The sequence below is a fragment of the Barbus barbus genome (genome assembly GCF_936440315.1).
Source record: "Barbus barbus genome assembly, chromosome: 13".
Taxonomy (NCBI): Eukaryota; Metazoa; Chordata; class Actinopteri; order Cypriniformes; family Cyprinidae; genus Barbus; species Barbus barbus.
The window spans coordinates 12606298-12615479 of NC_136741.1; positions in this window are offsets into that span (position 1 = coordinate 12606298).

Sequence of the window (9182 nt, forward strand, 5' to 3'; positions counted from 1 at the left end):
AAATCTGATTTTTGTTTCATTCAAGAGTCACACTCAGTTCCGGACGATGGTAGATTATAGAGATCCCAATGGGGGAATGATCTGTGGCAGGCTCATGGGTCTGAACATTCTGCTGGTGTTGCGACTCTAAAATATAATTTTCCAGGGACTATTCTTTTATCTGTCAGTGATACATCAGGTCATTTTATTTTTCAAGTATTAACCATTGCAAATTTTACTTTGATAGTTGTTAATATATATGGCTATAATTCTAACCATGAGAATGACATAATGCTTGAAACATTAGAGAAGCATATACAAAACCTTCCAAATTCAGGTATAGTAATAGGGGGGGATTTTAACATGATTCTGGATCACAATATTGACTGTTGGCCTCCACGTGTTTCCACTGCAGTAAATGATAACTTACACAAAATTTTACTTGATAGATGTATGGAGATTTAACAATCCTAACATAAATGCCTTTACTTGGAGTAACAGAAGTGCCACCAGACGTTCACAATTGGACTATTGGTTAGTCTCTGATCATTTGAATATTGATAAAATATCAGTTAATATCATCACAACCCCATTAACAGATCATAATGCAGTCTCCATCTTTATCCCCTTGCACTCTGCCCCCTCCACTAGATGCTTACTGGAAACTAAACAGTTCACTTCTTCAACACGATGAGGTTAGATCAGAAATAAAAAATCTAATATTGAAATTTTGGAATAAAGCAAAGTCCGAGGATGCTTTTGGTAGCAACTGGGAACTTCTGAAATTTAAAGCTGGCCAATACTTGAGGAATTATGGTAGTATCTTAACCAAAAATCGTAAATTGGAGGAAGAAAGAGTGGTCTCTAAAATAATTTCCTTGTACCAGAAGGACCCTGTTGATATATTAGAAGAGGAACGACTAACTTTAATTTCGGAACAACTTAAAATAAATGAGATTTACTCCCAACAAAGCAAAAGGTGCCTTTATAAGGTCAAGAAAAAGGTGGATTGAAGAAGGGGAGCAGAACTCTGCCTATTTTTTTCGGCTTAGAAAGATATCATGGGAAATTTAATTTAATCCAGCAACTTAATATTAACGATACTGTAATTGATGATTCAAAGAGCATAGCTGTTTTCTGTGCGGACTTCTATAGAAATTTATACAAGTCCAAATATTGCCATCAATCAACCACTACATTCTTGAACTCTCTTATCGTCACTCCAATCTCTCAAGATGATAAGAAACTCTGCGATGACCATATAACCTTGCAGGAAATTATATTTGCAATTGAACATTGTAAAACGAATAAATCTCCGGGTGTTGATGGCCTTTCTGCAGAGTTTTATCAGGCTTTTACACAAGATTTAGCTCCCTTTCTACTTGAAGTAATATTAGAAAGTATTGGAAAAGGTTCTCTACCTCCTTCGCTAACCCAAGGCTTAATTACGTTAATCCCCAAACCCAAAAAGGATCCTCTGTTTATAGATAATTGGCGACCTATTTCATTGCTGAACACTGACTACAAAAGTTTTGCCTCAATTATTGCTAAACGCTTAAAAAATGTTTTAGACCCTATTATTGATGAAGGTCAATCAGGATTCATGAGAAAAAGACACATCTCAAACAATATTCGTCTTGTATTAGATATAATTGATTATTCATTTTTATGCCCTGATGATAGTTTTATCTTTTTCTTGGACTTCTACAAAGCCTTTGACACAGTAGAGCATAATTTTATTTTTCAAACTATTGAGAAATTTGGTTTTGTTGATTTTTTTTGTAAAGCTGTTAAAACATTGTACTGCAAAGGCAATAGCTCTATCAAATAAAAAAAATGGGACATCCCCAAGATTTGAGTTGCAAAGAGGCATCCGACAAGGCTGCCCTGCCTCCCCCTACCTATTCATTTTATGTACTCAACTTCTTTCCACCCATATTAAAAATAGAGCTTTAATAGGAATTTCAATTGCAGAAAGAGAAGTTATCCTCACCCAACTAGCAGATGATACTACATTATTTTTAAAAAATGCCAGCCAAGTGCCAATCGCTATCAAAACAATAGAATTATTTTCCGCAGCTTCTGGACTTTGCTTAAATCTGAAGAAGTGTGAACTTTTTTCCCTTAAAAAAAGCAACACCTCCCAGATCTGTAGCATACCAATCAAAGATAAGGTCACTTATCTAGGGATTACTATAATGAAAAATGAGGAGGAGAGATGCTCTGTAAACTTTAATTTGATTAGTGATAAGACAAAGAAAAAGCTAAATCAATGGCTGCAGAGGGATTTATCCTTCAAAGGACGAATATTGCTGGCAAAGGCAGAAGGTTTATCCCATCTTACATATGCAGCTATCCCCTTGTTTGTCAACAAAAAGCTCTGTAATTCCATTGACAATTCACTTTTCAATTTTATTTGGAAAAACAAGACGCATTATGTGAAAAAATCTGTTATTATGAACACTGTTGAACGTGGTGGTCTAAACTTTCTTGATTTTACAACCCTTAATTATACTTTTAAAATAAATTGGATAAAGCATTTTCTGAAAAATCCCACATCTACATGGAATTTTATACCTAATTATATTTTCTCGAAGATTGGTGGTCTAGAATTTTTACTTTTATGTGATTATAAAATAGAAAGAATCCCCTTAATTTTATCTAAATTCCATAAACAAATGCTCTTAGCATGGTCATTAATCTACAAACATAATTTCTCCCCACATAGGTGCTTCATCTGGAATAATCAGTTTATTACATTTAAGAATAAATCCTTATTTTATAAAACTTGGTTCAATAATAACATAATTCTAGTATCCCAACTATTAAATGATAATGGATTATTGCTGAATTATTCTGAATTCCTTCACACTTTTGGCATTCCAATCACCCCAAGAGAGTTTGCAATTGTTATGGATGCCATTGGTATTTTAACTCTCTTAAAAGGGGCTGGAAAACCAAATTGCCTACCAGATTTGGACCCTAAGCTGACCTCAGTTGGTAATATTTGTTTCGCAACCACAATGAGGAATAATAATCGTAATATTCGCTCTTTATTCCAGAGAGATGTCACCAGCGCCCCTAATGTTGTTCCCTATTGGTCTAACTTTGTTGACAACCTGAACTGGGGTAATATATGGATCCTTCCTTACAAATACCTCCTTACGAATAAAGTTAGAGAAATCTCTTTCAAACTCATACATATTATCCTGCTAAGCATTATCTCCTTAGGTTTAAGCTTGACATATGTGTTAAATGTTCTTTATGTGGAATATGTCCAGAAACAATGGTACACCTGTTCTGGCAATGTCCCTTCACCGTCACTTTCTGGAAAGATCTGTCCCGATACATTACTGTTAAACTTGTTACTGATTTTTCTTTGTTGTGGAAAGATGTACTGTTTGGTTTCCATGATAATAAAAGTAAAAAACAGAAAGAAATATACCTAATTAATCTGTTGATCATTTTAGGGAAATTTCATATTCACAAAGCCAAATTTAGTAATTCTAAACCTTCTTTTATTGCTTTTGGTAAGGAGACGGAACAGTACATCAAATCCATCCATGATTCAAAAAATAAGAAGGCTGATAAAACCATTCAGTTGTGCTCTATCTTTAATGTATTTATTTGAAACTCCCCCTGGCTCTGCTCGTTTATATATTTTTTTCTCTGTATTAATGACTCTATTTGTGTATTCTTACTTCTTGTTAAATAAAAAAAAAAAAAAAAAAAACAGCACACAACATGGCTACATTAGAATTCTCACAGCACTTAATGATATAAAATAACAAGCCAGAGCCTCTTTAAATGACACACACACAATCTTGTTGTCACTGTTGTGGCTCAGCCTCTCTCATCAAACTGATTATGGAAAATCAGCCCAGTGCTGGTTTTTGTCACGGTGCACACACGAGGGAGGAACCAGGAACACGCAGACGAGGATATAAACTCAAATAACACTTTACTGACATCAAGGCAGGGCAAGACAAGGCAAGGCAGGGTAAGACACAGACATCCAACACCGGGGATAACGAGTAGACCAGACAGCACGAAACTCAACAGGCAGGAACTTAAATACACACGCTAATGAGACGAACACGGCTAGACAAGAATTAACTGATGATTACATATGACAAGGACAGGAAACAAACCAAATATGGGCACAAGGGGCAGGAACACATGACAGACACACCACAGTTCCCTGACATAACTCCCCCCTCCCGAAAGGCTCGTCCCGAGCCTTAACAGTTCCATCGGGGAGGGGGGGTGGGCGCTCTGGAGGCCTCTCAGGACAGACACGGACCACAGGACGGGGACCTCCAGAGCGGAACAGACAGACAGGACCCCCATGGCGGAGCAGGGAGCTCAGGAGGCCATGGCAGGTGGTAACTGTGGCCATGGCATCCTTCTTCGGCCCACCCACTCCACCCAGAGCTCTACTACCCCCCCCCAAAATTTCCATGGGGAATCCAGGGGGTATCAGGAGCCCTCCGGGGCTAGACAAACAAAACAGTACAAGACATCCCACAGGAACCAGAAGCCCTCCTGGGCTGGCTAGGAAGCTGAGGCTTCCTCTGGGCATGACGAGGAGTCAGGGGCCCTCACAGGGTCCCTCAGCAACCTCCTCCACTTCTGCGACAGGGGGGGCAAGCGGCTGCGACTGGCCTCCATGGCCACAACCCAAGAAGCCGCCTGCCCCAGACGAGTCTCCATGGACAAGACATGACATGGTTTTTTTAAAATGTTCCTGTGGGCACAACAAACAAACAAACAAACACGGCTCTCCTGGCCGAGACATGTGGACTTGATCCACGGAGAGGGTTTCGGCGACCGGCAGGCTTGAGTCAGCGGCAATCCGGTGGGCTTGAGTCAGCGGCAATCCGGTGGGCTTGAGTCAGCGGCGGACCGGCGGGCATTGAGTCAGAGGCGGACCGGCGGGCATTGAGTCAGAGGCGGACCGGCGGCGTGCACAGGGGAGCCGCGGACGGCGGCGTGAACAGGGGGAGCCGCCGACGGCGGGTTGGCTTTCCCCGCGGACGGCAGCGTTGATCTCCCGCGAACGGCGGGCACGGTGAAGCCGCCGACGGTGGGTTGGCTTTCCCCACGGACGGCGGACTTGGGTGAACCGCAGGTGGCGGCGTGAACTCCCGCGAACGGCGGGCTCGGTGTGCCGCGGACGGCGGCGTGAACTCCCGCGAACGGCGGGCTCGGTGTGAGCGGCGAGGTTGGGAGCCGCGGACGGCGGCGGATATCTCCCACGATCGGCGGGTTGGATGAGCCGCGGACAACTGCGAACTTCTCCCGCGATCGGCAGACTGGAGGGCTCGCGGCCAGCGGACTCGCGGTAATCCTGCCGAACTCCCACGCCGACGTGCAGTGGGCTAAGGCGGGATGTCGAGTGGCGACTTCCATGCCGCGAGGGACAAACAAAACAGGAACAAACAAAAAACTTTTCAAAAACGGAAAACAAAACAAGGTGAAGGGGCGCCGCTTACTGTTTTGGTCTGGTCTTCTGTCACGGTGCACACACGAGGGAGGAACCAGGAACACGCAGACGAGGATATAAACTCTAACACTTTACTGACATCAAGGCAGGGCAAGACAAGGCAAGGCAGGGTAAGACACAGACATCCAACACCGGGGATAACGAGTAGACCAGACAGCACGAAACTCAACAGGCAGGAACTTAAATACACACGCTAATGAGACGAACACGGCTAGACAAGAATTAACTGATGATTACATATGACAAGGACAGGAAACAAACCAAATATGGGCACAAGGGGCAGGAACACATGACAGACACACCACAGTTCCCTGACAGTTTTATGGTGTTTTGGGACTTGATTGGTTAATCTGATTTATTGCACACTTAAGCTTAATTGATTGCCTTCATGGATTTAAATGAATAATGAGGAGCTAATAAGCATTGTCTTTGTTTCAAGAACCTGGAAAAGAACAGGGAAAAGAGGATAATGACCAACGGGCAGAGAGAGAAAGAGCATTCTATCACTTACGAAGGTGTCATTATTTCTGTTCTGCATGTTTGATCTGTTGCCGCATGTAAGTTTTTTTTTTTTTTTTTATGCTAATAATTCTGGATGAATAAAACACCTGAAAATGCATTTGGGTTCTAAAGTCCTGAAAAAAATCATATCAATATTTGATATTAAATGTATGCAAATATGTGTGATGCTGGCCATAATAAGTACTTTGAATCAAATGTACAATTTCCTTGCTCACAAGATGCTCTTTGGATCATCAGGTTTTGCACAAAAAAAGCACAAAGGTATATACCAAAGGCTAAGAAATGCAATTCTATTCAACAATATAATTAGTAAGCATTTCTTTAGTGCTCTTTTTCAGGAATATTATATATTATACACTTAACATTTCTTATACAAAACACATTTTTAGAGATTGAGGACGATTTTAAGAACAAAACCCTGTTTATAAATCTGTGTCAATTTGTAACTGAGATGAGCACCTGACCTAATCCTTGTCAGACCAATAATTCTATTGGATTAATTTCCTCAGGTTAAGCCTAATGCCCAGCAGATGCATGAACCAACAGATTGGGATGTGTATTGACAGGATTTGGCTGAATGAAGTTGTCAGAGCAAAATTCTATAGATCAACAGTAGTCCGATCACTAATTTGCCATTGGATGTTGCTTCAAACCAAAAAGTGTTTAAAAAAATTGAGTTTATTTGATTTAACCCCGCTAGAAATTTTACGTTCCCAGAACGTCCTCAGAACGTCCCCGCTGGTGTCAAGGACGTTGTCTAGTAACGTCCCCAGAACGTTCTGAGATGGTCACGATGTTGAGTTCTTTAAAGGGTTGGGGGACGTTATTTGGAGGACCTTCACAGAACATTCAGGACGTTCCCAGAACGTTTAGGGGACCACATTTTATTTGGAAATCTGATGTTCCCAGAACGTCCTCAGAACGTCCCCGCTGGTGTCAAGGACGTTGTCTAGTAACGTCCCCAGAACGTTCTGAGATGGTCACGATGTTGAGTTCTTTAAAGGGTTGGGGGACGTTATTTGGAGGACCTTCACAGAACATTCAGGACGTTCCCAGAACGTTTAGGGGACCATATTTTATTTGGAAATCTGATGTTCCCAGAACGTCCTCAGAACGTCCCCGCTGGTGTCAAGGACGTTGTCTAGTAACGTCCCCAGAACGTTCTGAGATGGTCACGATGTCGAGTTCTTTAAAGGGTTGGGGGACGTTATTTTGAGGACCTTCACAGAATATTCAGGACGTTCTCGGAACGTTTAGGGGACCATATTTTATTTGGAAATCTGATGTTCCCAGAACGTCCTCAGAACGTCCCCGCTGGTGTCAAGGACGTTGTCTAGTAACGTCCCCAGAACGTTCTGAGAAGGTCCCGATGTTGAGTTTTTTAAAGGGTGAGGGAACGTTATTTGGGGGACCTTAGCAGAACTTTCAGGACGTTCTCAGAACGTTTAGGGGACCATATTTTATTTGGAAATCTGATGTTCCCAGAACGTTCTCAAAATGTCATTGCTGGTGTCAAGGACGTCACCTGGTAATGTTCCCAGAACGTTCTGAGAAGGTCACAATGTGGAGCTCTTTAAAGGGTTGGGGGATGTTTTTTGGTGGACCTTCAGAGAGCATTCAAGACGTTCTCGGGCCATTTAGTGGACCAGTACTATAGGACATTACCTCTAGGTCTCTACACTACAGTCCATGTTTTCAAGACCTTTGGGGGACCAACCTAGAATGTTACTTTTTGGTCCTTTTTAGGCATTTCCATCACATTTACTGAATATTTTCAGAACCTTTAGTAACATCACAGGAAACTTTAGGGGATCAAACTATAATGTTACTGCAACACATCTTTCACACTGGTTCTTGGTCATCAAAACCTAATTGGGCATAAGCACTGTGTCTTCACGCTTAACATATTCAAAGATAAACAAACAAAGCAGGAATTCGTCATTCATCTGCATTGTGAACAAAACATAATATTACATGTGGTCATGCATAGGAAGGGTGGGTGAGAGAGAGAGGGGGCAGAGAAAGCTCAATCAATTCAATTGAATTCAAACTGGCTTTATTGCCATGAAAACTTCCATAGCATCTACATTTGTCAAAACAACGGTAAACAGTAACAGTATAACAATTTACATTAATTATATACCATGTGTGTGTGTGTGTGTGTGTGTATGTATGCGCGTGTATTTTTGATCACTGTCTCCATCTTCAGGAGGTGCCCCAAGTTGTTGTTCTGCTGCCTGAAAAAAAAAGCATAAATAACAATATTTACCAATCACTTCAATTACTTTTTAATGGCTTTTAATTACACTTAGGTATATACAGTGGTGCTTGAAAGTCTGCAAACCCTTTAGAACAGTGGTCACCAACCTGTGGATCGACCTGTCGATAGATCTTTATCACTGTCCCAGTAGATCCCAAAATAATAGTAAAATAAGTACAAAAAGGCATTACATTTCTCTGCTTTGTTTACAGCAGTAACCAAGGAAATGCTATATCATGGGTGGTTCATAAGTGCTATCTGCTGTTAGAGAGTGAATTTGAGCCTCATTCAGGCCTGCTGTTTTTGTTTCATGCAGATATGCTTTATGTAGCAAAAAATTAAATAAATAAAATACTTAAAACCTAAAGTCAGACCATTCTGTTTTTGTTTTAAATCCTGAAATTATACAATCACATTCAAAAGAAAAACAACTGCTTTTGCAACGTGTGTATCATCTTTGTTTGGATCATGATTAAAATGCAGTGGTTGCCTCTAATTTCAAATGGCTACAGGCATTTTGTTTGTTATAATTAAATAGCCAATACATTTTCTTTAAAAAAAAATCTGTGTCAGAATCAGCCAATTTGTTAGGTAAAAAAAAAAAAAAAAAAAAAATGTGATTTTGAATCAGCTATGATCAGTACATCACTAAGTAACATACTAAATCAAAGGCCTCAATCTGGGATATCTTTTTCTATCAATTCTTCAATAGGTAGATCTTGTCTTTCATAAAGGCAGAGGTCAGGGATCTTGGGTTTAACAATTTTCAAGTAAAACCAAAAAAGTCCGGAAAGTTGACAAAGAGAATCCAATCAGAGAAATGCAATGAAAATATATGCTTTCTCATTTATTTATTCAAAGAATTTATCTAATTTTACATATCTGTGACTGGCAAAAGTATGTGAATGTCTACAA